This window comes from Ahaetulla prasina, chromosome 3 (genome assembly GCF_028640845.1).
Source record: "Ahaetulla prasina isolate Xishuangbanna chromosome 3, ASM2864084v1, whole genome shotgun sequence".
Taxonomy (NCBI): Eukaryota; Metazoa; Chordata; class Lepidosauria; order Squamata; family Colubridae; genus Ahaetulla; species Ahaetulla prasina.
The window spans coordinates 149,248,837-149,264,946 of NC_080541.1; positions in this window are offsets into that span (position 1 = coordinate 149,248,837).

The window sequence follows — 16,110 nt, forward strand, 5'->3', positions numbered from 1 at the left end:
CAGCTTTCTAACTTCCCCTGGGAAATGGGAACTTCTGCTGCACCTTTCAATCTTGAAATAATGGAACAAATAAGATAATATTTCCGCTTGCAGACCTGATAGGAATATAGTAGTAATTTAGTATTGCATATTTAATAATTTGTAGTAATTATTTATGGACATACCTTCCCCATCTGCATATGTGCAGATGAGGTGGTATTAAGCAGGTTCCGACCAGTTCTGGAGAACCAGTAGCAGAAATTTTGAGTAGTTCGGAGAACCAGTAAATACTACCTCTGACTGGCCCTGCCCCCATTTATTCTCTGCCTCCCGAGTCCCAGCTGATTGGGAGGGAATGGAGATTTTGCAGTAACCTTCCCTTGGAGTGAGGTGGGAATGGAGATTTTACAGTATCCTTCCCCTGCCATACCCACCAAGGCATGCCCACCAAGCCATGCCATGCCATGCCATACCACGCCCACCAAGCCACGCCCACAGAACCGGTAGTAAAATTGTTTGAATCCCACCACTGTTGTGCAGTGCTATCTATCAGAGAGAAATAAGGCTGTGAAATAATGCCTTACTTCAGTTATTTCTGGCACACTTCTGACGTTAACAAATCTAGATACCCCACTGAAATTGATCTGAAATACAATAGATTCCTATTCTGTACAACAATTAGTTCCCATGTATTGGTTTCTCTAACAATTCCAAGCCTCATAAAGCTAGGCAAGCTAATTAGCACAAATGGTTTCAGATTGGCTGGAATTATTTTAACCTCTCCTTTTGGCAGATGACTCTTGTCACTGGAATCGTCTTCTCTTTGGTATGACAGATATAACTGGTTTAAAGTGACAATTTCTTAATTAACAAAATGCAGATTATGTTTATTTTCTATTTTCCATTTGGCTTCTTCTAGGTGAAACCATGAATGTCCTAAACTGATGCTTGGAATTGGTAAAGTTCCGGAAGAGGGCAAAGCTACTTAAATCTGAATCCTGCCAAGGCACATGCTGTTGGTAAGTGGTTTATCAAAGAATGAGCATACTGTAAGTAGGAAATTGCACTTGAAATGGACTCAGCCTCGTCACCGGCTCTCACCTCTGAATCCAGAACTATCAATAGTCTGTCTGTCTATGTGTCTGTCTATGTGTCTGTCTATGTGTCTGCCTGTCTATCTACCTACATACCTATCATCCATCCATCCATCCATCCATCCATCCATCCATCCATCCATCCATCCATCCATCCATCCATCCATCCATCCATCCATCTATCTATCTATCTATCTATCTATCTATCTATCTATCTATCTATCTATCTATCTATCTGAATTAGAATTCTTTATTGGCCAAGTGTGATTAGACACACAAGGAATTTGTCTCCAGTTGATCTATATATGTATATGTATATGTATATGTATATGTATATGTATATGTATATGTATATGTATATGTATATGTATATGTATATGTATATGTATATGTATCTACATCTACATCTGCATCTGCATCTACATCTACATCTACATCTATACCTGTGATGGCAAAGCTATGGCACACATGACAGAAGTGGCATGCAGAGCCATCTCTTTGGGCACGCCAACTGTCGCCTGTTGCTCTTCTAGGTTCCAGCGTGCGCATGTGCGCCAGCCCACTGGTCTTTGTGCGTGTGGGACTGCTGGAAACTGGAAGAGTTTCTGGGAAGCTGAGCTTCTGGTTTCCGGTGTGCACATGTGCGCCAGCCAGCTGGTCTTCATGCACACATGCGCACCAAAACCAGAAGACCAGGTGGCCAGCACACTTGCGCATGCCGGAAACTGGAAGCTCAGTTTTCTGGTGCATGCATGTGTGCTGGGGAGCTGCTCTTCTGGTTTCTGGCGTTCCCCCGCCTGCGTGCTCCCATTTCGGTACTTGGTGCCAAAAAGGTTCTCCAACACTGATCTACACCTATACCCATACCTATACCTATATCTAATTTGTCTCGCTGATCTGTCTATCTGTCTGTTTGTCTGTCTTGTCTTGTCTGTCTGTCTATCTATCTATCTATCTATCTATCTATCTATCTATCTATCTATCTATCTCCTTTCTACCTACCTACCTACCTATCCATCCCTCTCTCTCATCTGTCCTTCCTTCCTTCCTTCCTTCCTTCCTTCCTTCCTTCCTTCCTTCCTTCCTTCCTTCCTTCCTTCTATCATCTATCCATCCATGCCCCCTCTCCTTCCTTTCTACTTACATACTTACCTACCTACCTACCTATCATCTATCTATACCTACCTACCTATCATCTGTCTGTCTGTCAAATTTACTGGCCACCCATCTTACTGCAGGGTAACTCTGGGCAGCTTACAATATTAAAACTGTAATCAGTTCAAAGTAGCCTGGAGCAAGCGTACAGCTTTATAATACTTACGATCCTTTCTTCTTATGGGATTTAGGGGGAGGCATAACAGCTCATAACACATTTCGCTGATGCTCAAGTAGCACCACATTTTTGGAGAGAGGTAATTTGTCGAGAAATCTTTGCTGTAATATAGGAGTTGGCTTTCAATTTGTCTTCTTGCTGTTGGCCAAGCTAAAAAGTGATATGTTTTGAAGTCCAAAACATCTGGCGGGCATTCAGTAGCTTATCTCTCCCTGAATGCTAACTGCAGTGCATTATTTGAATATATAGGTAGACAAGTCACAGCTGCATGAAATATGCCTATGGAGCTTCTGATCACCAACCAAAAGGAAAAGAGGTTTCTAATTTCCTTCAGTTAAAGCAGCAGGAAACCAATGATCTGGTGGCTTATTTTCAGGAAGGTTCTGGGCTCATAGAATCAAGGGCTGTTTTCAACTTATTCCTTGTTAATTCCAAGGCAGTTTTATTTGAACTATTAAAAAAAAAAGGAGAGGGGTATAGAGGAACAGTAGTGGATAAAAGCCAGCTTGCAGAAAGTTTAATGTTTGGTTTTATTTGTCAGATGGCTGGGCCTGTGAGTAAAAACAGTATACTTCCCATTCCTCATGATCTTCTGCAGACTGCTTTTGTTATTAGCAGACGGAGCAGGGGAATGTAGGTGAGCATTACTGGAAGGATAAGCAACCGCACAACCTCTATTTCCAACATGAAGACAAAACATGTCTTATTTCTAATGGCAGTAGGTAATGAGCAGACTGCGCTAGGATCATTTTCCCATCCATTTACTTCCATCAGCTCTAATCTATAACTGTAAGAGTGCAGATAGTGTGTGACACTGAAACTGAATGTGATTTCAAAGCAAATTGCACAGGCTTGTAATAATGGGCTGACATGACACATGTTTGCAACAATATTAGGTGATTAACTTTTGGATTGCTAATTTAAATAAAAAGGATATTACCAAAACTTAGTTATACTTCAGTAAAATGTGAAAAGTTATACTTACTAATTAGGATTCTGCAAAAAAAATAATAATAATCTGTGGGCTTCACATAATATAGAAGTTCAGTTGCTTATACTACAAAGGCAGATGTTGCTTCAGATTGTTTTGATTTTTTTAAATGGGAAAATTAGATAAATGGTACTGAAAAAGTGTTCAGATTTGAAATTTGAGGATCTTCCTTCTAATACGGAATTACTGAAATTGAATTGCTCCATCTAGTGGTCAGTGGGTACTTATGTTCCTTTAACTAAAAGTCCAAAAAAGACATAGCAATAATAGAGCCGAAATGAAGAAATAATAATAATGAATTGTGTGACAACTCCACTAAATATATTTATATCTTATTTACTCAATAGTAGAACAATATTTTTAATGATGCCTGTAACTGAGGACAATGTACATGATAAGATGAAGTAGATTGGAAGGTTATAAAGTAATAAGTTGTTGGTCTGAAACACACTACAAATGGTCCTTGACTTATGACCACAAGTGATCCCAAAATTTCTGTTGCTAAGCAAAACAGTTGTTAAGTGAGTTTTGCCCTATTTTACGGTCTTTCTTACCAAGTTGTTAAGTGAATCACTGCAGTGGTTAAGTTAGTAACACGGTTGTTAAGTGAATCTATCTTCCCTATTGACTTTGCTTGTCAGAAGGTCCCAAAAGGGGATCACATGATCCCGGGACACTGCAACCATCACAAATACGAACCAATTGTCCAAAATTTGATCACATGACCATGGGGATGCTGCAACAATTATTAAATGTGACGAATGGTCATGTCACTTTTTTCAGTGTTGTGTAACTTTGAACGGTCACTAAACAAATGGCTGCAAGTCAAAGAGTAGCCGTACAAGATTCTTGCTTTTGTAGAATAGATTAACGAAACTACGCTATTGGTATTGTAGGTGTTCTCTTTGCTGTCCTTCTGAAGATAAAAATTAGGCATGAAAAATGTTTCTGAGGAAAAAAGAGATGCAATTCCCAAACTATGTAACCTATTAATCTGTTTGTAACATTAAAACATGCTATTTTGTATAAATGACATTTCTATACAGAATAGGAGACTATGGTCACCACCGACTCTTGGTAATTTTGTTTCCAGAATTATTTTAATAAGAAATAAAATTGCCTAATCAAGCAAAATTTTTTAAGCCTGCTCCAAATTTAAAGTATGACTTTATGGATAAGTCCTTTGGGAGAAGGCGGTATAGAAATCAAATTAATTCTAATTCTAATTCTAATGGATACCCTGCTTGCCATGAAGGAATACTAATACTAATTTATAAGCTGGTATCCAAAAGATGTAACTAGTCTGTATATTAGTATGAACCCAAGGTAGCAAAAGCAAGCTATGACTGTCCTCAGGAGAGTTTCTTCAAATTCCTAGATAATTTCAAAAGTTGTTCTCTTTAGGCTATAAATCAGAAGCTTACACATTGTATAGCAGTCGGCCAGTATTTGCTGACAGAATCTTTGAAGGCATCTTTTATATTTAGAGGTACAGGATTTCATATAAAATCTGGGATATACCTGTTCAGTGACTGACTAAGAAGCACTTAGCAAGAAGAAGACTAAAAACTTAGTTCTTTCTTGTTGGCAGAATTCTTACAACAAAGAGCAGTCCAGTACAAGCATAAATACTTATTGGCCCAGTTAAAAATCCTCGGAGAGGCACGCACGGCATCATCCTTTGTTTCACGAGTGAAATGCTCCTGGATTAGACCGGATTGCACGATCAGGTAGTGATCATGGCCGGTAGTTCAGCGATCCGGTAGCGATGGCGGAGAAAAGCTCCACCCACCCACCCAGGTGTCATTACTTCCTGGTTTGCGCATGCACAGAAGGTCTGTGCGCGTGTGGCGTGAGCACTTCCAGACTGGTAAGGAAGGTAAGTAGATTTCACCCCTGCTTAGTTTGGTATGCGAGAGAGCTAGTTTCTTTCTCCTTCCACCTTCAGTTTTTTTGCTGACGTGCATTTAGTTTCCTGGAAGCCATGTAGTTCTTGATGTACAGTAAACCAATAAAAGAATAGAATTCCAAAGGACAAAATTGATTGCAAAGATAATTCATAATCAGAACAACAAAGTGGCTATCCTACTGTTCAGAATAGTGCAGGGGTCTCCAACCTTGGCAACTTTAAGACTTGTGGACTTTAAGCTTTGCTGGCTGAGGAATTCTGGGAGTTGAAGTCCACAAGTCTTAAAGTTGCCAAGGTTGGAGACCCCTGGAATAGTGGCTATCCTATAACAAAATGTGTGCAATCATATGACCTAAAGAGGAGATTGAATTTGAGACTTAAGTGTCCCCTTCCAATCCTTTCTGAGATTCTGGTCTCTGATTGTGTATAATGTTGTCAACAACTGCTATATATGGGGCACACTTTTGGACAAAGTAGCACATTTGGGTCTTTTATACAGCAATTTCTTTGGTTGTGGGGAATGTGTTGGCATTGCTGGTAGTATGGATCCCATGGAGCTGACTTTTCAGCACTTGTGGTCTACAAGAGGGGAATAAAGAATATATGAAAAATTTATCCATTATATATTTTTCCTGCCACAGCTGAGAGATTCTTGGTAAGTTACAATCACGTTAAAATGTCCACAGTAAATACATTCATAAAAAGATATAAACAGTTAAAAATGTAAAATAAAAAACATCAAAACAATCAACCACAAATAAACAAGACTGGTGACATTATCAAGGTTCCTCTGAACAATTCTGTTTTAAATAATTTTCTCAAAACTAATTTTATTTATTTATTTATTTTATTATTTAAATTTTTATACCGCCCTTCTCCCGAAGGACTCAGGGCGGTTCACAGCCAGATAAAAAATACACAATAATACAATATAAATACGATTAAAATACAATTAAAAAACTTATTAAATTGGCCAAGATTAAAAATTTAGAATAAAAACCCATTTAAAACCCATAAATTTAAAAACTAACCCAGTCCAGCGCAGATGAATAAGTGAGTTTAAGCTCATGACGAAAGGTTGGAGGTCCGGAAGTTGACAAGTCCTGGGGAGTTCGTTCCAGAGGGCGGGGAGCCCTCACAGAAAACCCTTCCTGGCGATGACTGCTATGTCAGCCGGCGGCACCCTGAGGAGTCCCTCTCTGTGAGAGCGCACGGGTCGGTGAGAGGTATTCGGTAGCAGCAGGCGGTCCCGTAAATAGCCCGGCCCTATGCCATAGTGGCTATCCTATGTGGCTATAATAAGGTAGGAACCAATCAATTACAAGTATTATATATAATAATATATATATTATAGTGTATATATTTACTGACAAATAAAGGGAGACCCTTCTGGGATTCAAACCTGGCTTGCTTGCATATTAGACAGATGTATTAACCTCTACGCCACAGGTTCTCCTCACTTTGTCAGCTATACCAGGGAAGAGATTAAGTGGGGTTTTTTTTCCCTATTGAAGCAACCTGGTCTACCCAAATATGGGAAGGAGCATACTGCTTCCCTTTCGCCTTTCAGCTCCAGTCCAGGAGATCTCACAGGCAGTTACTTTCATGAAAAACTATTTTGTGTTAAATTTATTTTTCGATAGGAAAAAAACCCACTTATACATACATACAAAAAAGCCAACACAGTTCTGGGCTGCGTAAACAGAGGGATAGAATCAAGATCACGTGAAGTGTTAATACCACTTTATAATGCCTTGGTAAGGCCACACATGGAATATTGCATTCAGTTTTAGTCGCCACGATATAAAAAGGATGTTGAGACTCTAGAAAGAGTGCAGAGAAGAGCAACAAAAATGATTAGGGGACTGGAGGCTAAAACATATGAAGAACGGTTGCAGGAACTCGGTATGCCTAATTTAATGAAAAGAAGGACTAGGGGAGACATGATAGCAGTGTTCCAATATCTCAGGGTTGCCACAAAGAAGAGAGAGACAAACTATTCTCCAAAGCACCTGAGGGTAGAACAAGAAGCAATGGGTGGAAACTAATCAAGGAGAGAAGCAACTTAGAACTAAGGAGAAATTTCCTGACAGTTAGAACAATTAATCAGTGGAACAACTTGCCTGCAGAAGTTGTAAATGCTCCAACACTGGAAATTTTTAAGAAAATGTTGGATAGCCATTTGTCTGAAATGGTGTAGGGTTTCCTGCCTGGGCAGGGGGTTGGACTAGAAGACCTCCAAGGTCCCTTCCAACTCTGATATTATTATTATTATTATTATTATTATTATTATTATTATTATTATTATTATTATTATTATTATTATTATTATTATTATTATTATTATTACATACATACATATATATTCTTGAAAACTAATGTGGTTATAAAACTACCTTCACTAATCATTGCTGTGGCTAGATTCCTGGTCTCAGGAACACACAGACACAGAGACACAGACACACTTCTCCAGAAGGATTATGGACTGCAGAAACTGGAGTAATTGTGAAAAAGAGATTCACAAAGGAACAAGAAAGACTGAATCTCCTTGAACAACTAAAGGAAACACTAGAAAGAAAAAGCAGATTTCAATTTGTTGATAAGTCACTTATCAAATTGTATTTTGTATAACTCTTTAAAAATGAGATGTGGTTTCTGTTAAAATCCTTCAGGAGAAAAGAAAGGAAATGATTCATGTGCAAGGGCTTGGGTCATCTGCAAACCAATTGTTCTAGAAAAGGGAGGCAGGGCGAACTTGTTAGACTTCATTTTAAAAGTCATGACATACTGTACTTCAGCCTGCATAAGAAAACACGAGAAGATTCTGCAGTCACATCATATTTAAGAAGGTTTATAGACTTACAGTTTATACAGTAAGTATAAACTTACAGTTTATTTGACAAATGGATAAAAAGTGATCTCAGGTGAAAGAGGCTTTATAAAATTCTGTTGTTCATTAGAGATGTACTTTGTATAGCAATTAAAATGCCTTATATATGTCTGTAAGGGGGAAAAGGAATAATCTTTAGGAACAGGACAAAGAATTGCAGCCAAGACAACAGAGGGCCTCTGGTGGCTCAACAGACTAGTGCAGTCTGTTATTAACACAGCTGCTTGCAATTACTGCAAGTTCAAGTCCCACCAGGCCCAAGGTTGACTCAGCCTTCCATCCTTTATAAGGTGGGTAAAATGAGGACCCAGATTGTTGGGGGCAATAAAAGTTGACTTTGTATATAATATACAAATGGATGAGACTATTGCTTAACACAATGTAAGCCGCCCTGAGTCTTCGGAGAAGGGCGGGATATAAATTCAAACAAACAAAAAAAAGAAGTCCAGGACACAAATGTAATTTGATAAAGCAGCTCAGATCTGGCCTTCCCTAATTCTCATGAAGAAAAAGGGAGAAGCACATTCAGACTTGAAAGATTCTGTTACTGTAATCTTATAATAAAGGAATATTAGCTTCTGTGTCTTTGGTTTCCAAGCTGGGTCTATCTTGGAACACTGACAGTGTCCCAGATTTGAAGTCAAGTTTGTTTTCAGTAAAATATATTACCGAGAAAGGATGCAATACTCAAAGGAAAGCATGGTTATATAGCTGAGGATGGAAAATCGCTTATGAAAGGCTCCCTCCAGGAATTAGGTTGTGTAGCGGACAAAGCAATAGCAGTGAAGAATTGCAAGTCTATAAGTAGACTATAAGTAGTCCTTAATTTATGACTACAATTGGAACCAGAATTTCCATTGAAATTTCGTTGTTAAGCCTGGTTGCACCCAATTTTACAACCTTTTGCCAAGGCTGGTAAGTGAATCATCGCAATCATGTAGTTAATCTTCCCCCATCGACTTTGCTTGTTGGAGGCCGGATGGCAATCATATGACCCTAGGAAGCTGCGGCCATTGTAAATACATGCTGGTTGCCAAGTGCCTGAATTTTGATCACATGACTCTGATGATTGTAAGTGCAAGAGCCGGTCATAGGTCACTTTTTTTCAGCATGGTTGTAAAGCATGTTGCTTTAAAACAGTTGCTAAGCAAATGATTAAGGTTTACCAGTAGAGTTATTACACCAAAGGCAGAGGTGGGTTTCAGCAGATTCTGACCAGTTCTGGAGAACTGGTAGCGAAGATTTTGAGTAGTTCGGAGTACCGGTAGTAAAAATTCTGACTGGCCCCACCCGCATCTATTCTCTGCCTCCCAAGTCCCAGTTGATCAAGAGGAAATGGAGATTTTGCAGTAACCTCCCCTTAGATTGGGGAGGGAATGGAGATTGTACAGTATCCTTCCCCTGGAGTGGGGTGGGAATGGAGATTTTACAGTATCCTTCCCCTGCCATGCCCACCAAGCCACACCTTTTTATTTATTTATTTATTTATTTATTTATTTATTTATTTATTTATTTATTTATTTTTATACCGCACCATCTCCCGTAGGACTCAGGGCGGTTCACAGGCATATTAAAATACAACAATAATAAATAAGCAATTTAAAACCCAATTAAAACAAAATATTTCAATCGCCAAATGACTAAAACGGTAAAAACCGGTTAAAACCCATTAAAATTAACTAAAATATTTTATTCTTAGGCTAGTCCAGCTCGTTGAAATAATAAAGTTTTCAGTTCACTCCTGAAGGTCCGGAGGTCTGGGAGTTGCCGTAACCCTGGAGGAAGCTCGTTCCACAGGGCCGGTGCTGCCACAGAGAAGGCCCTCCCCCTGGGGGTCGCCAACCTGCATTGCTTGGTCGACGGCACCCGGAGGAGGCCCGCTCTGTGGGAGCGCACCGGTCATTGGGAGGCTATCGGCGGCAGGAGGCAGTCTCGTAGATACCCCTGTCCTAAGCCATGGAGCGCTTTAAAGATGATGACCAAAACCTTGAATTGCACCCGGAAGGCTACCGGCAGCCAGTGTAGGCCTGGCTGTAGTAAAAAAATTTGAAACCCACCACTGATGCAGCTGGTAAGTGATAGACTGTGCTTACTCCCCATACATAAATAAGTAATGTTATAATGATAAAACTTGCAATCGTTGCTCAAGTTAGATTCCCATTCTAACTTGGGGAATGCTCACATGCACACTCAGAAGTTTCAGCCTTAACATTGTGCACACTGCTGCTCGATTTGCAGGACAACATTGCAAACATCTCACCCATCGAGCCATTCCTTAGTCGGAAGCTGACTAGATAGGCAGTTAAGTCACACTTCAATGCTAGTGATGGCACAGGGCCCTCCAATTGCATCTAAGGGGAGCAATGTAGCTTAGGTCAGATGGCACACCCGGTTTCTGTCTTCCTGCGTATCACCAGGACTTGCTTGCTGCTGTCTAGAGATTGGCTGAAATAATGCCACATACCACAGTAAAATAGGTTAAAACCGGAAAAAGTATCATGACTCAGTAAAGATTGAAATGCCGATTGACACAGCAGCATAAGTACAGCCAAAACCCTGTGCTTGTTTTATTATTTTATTTATTTATTCAATTTTTTTATACCGCCCTTCTCCCGAAGGACTCAGGGCGGTGTACAGCCAAGGTAAAACAAACAATGTAATATATAATTTAAAATACGAATTAAAAAAATTTATTACATAATTGGCCTAAAACTTTAGAACATAAAAACTAAAACCCATTAAAAATTAATAATAAAAATTTAAAATTTAAGCCAGCCCCACGCAAATAAATAAATGTGTTTTCAATTCGCGGCGGAAGGTCTGAAGGTCAGGTATTTGGCGTAAGCCCGGGGGAAGCTCGTTCCAGAGGGTAGGAGCCCCCACAGAGAAGGATCTTCCCCTGGGGGCCGCCAGCCGACATTGCTTGGCGGACGGCACCCTGAGAAGTCCCTCTCTGTGTGAGCGTACGGGTCGGTGGGAGGCATGAGGTAACAGCAGGCGGTCCCGTAAGTACCCAGGCCCTAAGCCATGGAGCGCTTTAAAGGTAGTAACCAAAACCTTAATTGTAATTGAGGCTGAAATTTAAGTAGAGTTGGTGCCAATTGTAACTAGACAGAGAGCTGAAATCCAAATTAAGAGGAAAATAATCTATGCAATGAAGCATAAGAATGCAATGGGCTTGCTATGGCAAAGACAAGTAATTTAGTTTAAGAATAAAACTTTTATTACACAACAGATATCTAGACATCTGCTCTTTTCTGATCTCATTTTCAATGTTACATTTAATTTTGAATGAAAAAGCCAAATAATCAAAATGCTAGTAATATTAATATCTTAACATGTAACACCTAGAATGTTAACAATTTAAGTATATTTTATAAATATACAGTCTATTTATATAAAAAAAGACAGAATAAAATGACACAAGATTGAATAAGGTATCTTTGATCAGTTAGCATTCAAAGTTGTGGGGTTTAGTATAGGTAGTCCTCGAGTTACAACTATAATGGAGCCTTCCCATCATAATCATAAATGTGTTGGTCATTTGACCCAATTTACAGCCTTTTTGGTGATGTCTATAAAGATTCTCAGCCATCTAGGACGGTCATGGTTGTCCCAAAAGTGCTTTTTTCAAGTGGCAACTGGATTTCCTGGTTTTTCTTTGAAGACGTTTCGCTTTTCATCCAAGAAGCTTCTTCAGCTTTAAAGATGCGAAACATCTTCAAACAAAAACCAGAAAATCCAGTTGCCACTTGAAAAAGCACCTTTGCAACTTTTTGGTGATGGTTGTTAAGCAAATCAGTGCGGTTGTTAACTGGCTCTGCAGTCATTAAGCAAATGCTGCGATTGTTAAGTGAACCAATCAGTAGTGGGTTTCAATTTCGGCCGTTACCGGTTCATTCGTGGGTGCGTGCTCGCTTGCGCATGCATGCAACACTTCTACACATGTGCAGAGACGTCTGGGCAGGACGGCGGAGCCTCCCACCGCTGCTACTAGTTCACCCAATCCGGGGCGAACTGGTAGCAACCCACCACTGGAATCAATGGTTCACTATGGGTGCAGTTTTGCGGAAATTGTAAGATGTGGTCACATGACCCCAGGATACTGTAAAGTGGGGGTGTCAAACTGGATTTCTTCGATGGCTGGATCAGCATTGTAATTCTCCTCCACGGGCCAGCGGGGGGCACGGGGGCGGGTATAGGACAGACGCCTCCTGCAGCATCCTGCCAGCCAAAACGGGGCACAGGGGGGCACACGTGCCCCCCCTGCCTCATTTTTGACATCCATTGCTTCCTGCAGCACTCTGCCGGCCAATAATGAGCTGCCTGGAAATATCAAGGACTGTGAGGCCCTGCGGCCCATTTTGGGCCATCAGAGACACCGCAGACCAGTCCTTTGATATTTCCAGGCCGGCCAGATTTAAGCATCCTGCAGGCTGGATCCAGCCCATGGGCCTTGTGTTTGACACCCCTGCTCTAAAGAGTGTGGTCCAGTTCCCAAGCAAAGTGCAGTCGTGTGACCACATTTTAACATTTCAGCAAAAACTGCACCCATAGTGAACCATTGGTTCACTTAACAACCATAGCATTTGCTTAATGGAACCACCATTGGAACTTTGGATCTGGGTTGTAAGTACCTCCAGGTAGATTAGTCGGAACTTCGAATCATTGATACGTGACTGCCAGTAAGCTGAGGACTATCTGTATTTCTGAAGTGCAGTTCTTGATATATCATTCACAGATATTTTTTTTTTACTATAGAACAGCTCAAGCCATTTTTGAATCTGAAAGTCAGTGGATGAATTATGCATCCAAAGTTATCACTGGTCACTTCTTTCTCAGATAAATTCTTTGGAATTGCATACGTTTCTCTTTGATGCTTGGTGGTTGAAAAAAACCTTGCTTTTGGTAAGTGCATCTGTAGGGGCCTGTTGGAAAACATTTATCAGTGTCTTGCAAATGAGTTCAGGGAGATAATCGGAAGGTGGGACATAATCTGTTTTGTTTCGTTTTAGCTCATGTGGCCAAAATAATTTTCTCCTCAGGCAGGAATGATTTGATAGTCAAGGATTTTCAGGACACCATTCCCTGGGAACCTGATGTCCATTAGTGCTGAGAACTGCTTTTTAATAATCTGTCATCTGTATCAGAAAAGGTACCAAGTTTAAGAAGGCTGAAAATAATGAGAGATAAGTCTGAAGCCTAGAAGGGATTCAAAAGTGGGGAGAATTTGGGATAAAACTAAAGTACACAGAATAAATTCTTTTCTAATTAGTTGAGTTTCAATTTGAGGAAAAGTACTTAGGTTTTCTAATTAGAAATGCAGTGCTGAACACTTGAAAAAGACTAGGTGATAAATTACTCCGTGGATTCTTCTGATCGGCCCTGTCAAGCTGACAACCAATTATCTCCACCTGAATTTTAAGTCTTTGCGTTTCACTCTTGGATAAGAGAGCCATTTGCTTAGTTAGGGAAAGTTGATTTTAGAAAGGCACCACCATCTCATTTACTGGTAGATCTACCAGTGCCTACTTCTGTAGCAATAGTGGGAAAATTTTGCAATCCATTCTTTAAGTGTCAGCTTGAATAGAGTTGAATAGAGTTGAATAGAGTTCCATGAGTAGATGGAAAACAACTGAAAATGTTTATAAATGTTCCATTTCAAATTTTTTGACTGCTTCTCTTTTTACTACCCTCCAGTTATCTTGAAAAACAATTCCCCCAAACAATGCCTTGCCATTCCCACTGTGAACTGAACCCATCACGGTTGATGTATCTACAACAGGGTTTCTCAACCATAGCAACTTGATGTATGGAATTCAACTCCCAGAATTCCCCAGCCTGCATGCTGGTTGAGGAATTCTAGGAGTTGAAGTCCACATGTCTTCAGATTACCAACACTGAAAAACTACAGAGTATCAGGTTGAGAAAAAGTATATTAACCGTGTCCTTGAAGTGGTTTTTTTTCTTCCCAACTATCTCTGAAATTTCAATTTAACTTCTAGAAGATCTAAATGAAGATAATATTCTCCCATTGCTTATGTTTCCTCAAATACTAATTGCTTCCAACATACTGCAAAGTTTTAATTTATGAATAACAGATTACAGGTTATAGTGAGAAGGTCTACACTAAAGCTTTCAATTAAAAGTTGTTTAATAAGATAAATATTTCTGTATAATAAAACAGTAAAAAGAAAATCAGCAACACATCTGTAAGGAATCATACTAATTCACTTATCAGTATTTTAATATTGGACAACTTTTAAAAATCAGTAAACAGCAGGTAAGAGTGAGAAAAATTAAAAAGAGTTATATACAGTAGTGGGGGTGTTCCAACAAGTCTGTTTTCAGTTTCTGCATGATGTAATATGGTTAAAACATTTTATATCCAGTTGTATATGAAACAGCCTCAAACATAATCTAGAGCAGGAGTGTCAAACTGGTGGCCCGGGGGTTGGATGGGTCACATGCAGGCCACGCTGACCCCAGCTCCACGAAGGGGAAAAAAAGTCATGGTAGGTCACGTGACGGCAATGTGATGTGGCGAGTTTGACACTCGTGATCTAGAGGAAAGACTCTGTCCCCAAAAAGCTTCAAATAATTGATAAGGTGCTCAGGACAGTAAAAAAAAACAGGCATTACAAGACTGTGAGGGCCAATGGACAGAGTTTTGCATAAAATTTACAAATTTTATTTTAAAACTGTACCCAATTAGATTGCGCCAAAGAATCGCAAAAGCACTGGACGCAGAGCAAGAATTCAGATTTTTATTTTATTGTTTTACTTATTTTATTTTTAAAATTTAATTTAATATAATTTAATTTAATGTTTTATTTTATTTTATTTTATTTTGAATTTATATTGCCTCCTATTTGCCCATGGTGATTCAAGGCGGCTTACAGAATATAAAATTACATTTAAAATGATAAAAACTAACAAAAAGAATCAAATAAATTAATATAGTACAATATAATAAAATCACCTGCACCCCCACACCCGCTGCCCCAGTGACAGCAGATCACACGAGCCGTTTAATGGGCTCCATCCCACTCTGGGTTCTCCAGGCCTGCTGGCAGAACCAGGTCTTTAGTCCCTTCCGGAAGCGTATTAGAGTGGGGGGGCCGTTATAATCTCTGGGGGAATGATGATCCAGAGAGAGGGAGCCACCATGGAGAAGGCCCTTCTTTTGTGTCCCATAAGGTGTATCTCCCTTGGGGTTGGGACCTGCAACATTCCCTGCCTCCCTGCTCTGATGGGTTGGGTAGATATGACCGGCAAGAGATGGTCCCTCAGATAACCTGGTCCCAAGCCATGAAGGGCTTTAAAGGTGACAACCAGCACCTTGAATTGCACCTGGAAGCAAATCAGCAACTAATGCAGCTCCCGCAGGAGAGGTGATACATGTGCATACCAGGGTCTGCACAAAACCATGTGGGCTGCTGCACTTAATTTTATTTGGGAAAAAAACAACAAAAGTGAAATTTGAAACTTCCGACAGGTAGTCCTCGACTTACAACCACAATTGAGCCCAAAATTTAGGTTGCTAATTGAGACAGTTGTTAAATGAGCTTTGCCCCGTTTCTTGCCACAGCTGTTAAGAGAATCACTGTAATTTAGTAATATGGTTGTTAAGTGAATCTTTTGCTTGTCAGAAGGTCAGAAAAGGTGATCACATAACCCCAACCGTCATAAATGTGAACCAGTTGCCAAGCAACCAAATTTTGATCATGTGACCATGGAGATGCTGTAAGGGTCGTAAGTGCTAAAAACGGTCACAAAGTCACTTTATTCAGTGCCGTTGAAACTTTACATGGTCACTAAATGAATGGTTGTAAATCAAGGATGACCTGTACTCCCCACCCCCCCGAACGTCCATTCCCTTTAAAGGGGGAAAAAATCCCCTTCTTTTATTCA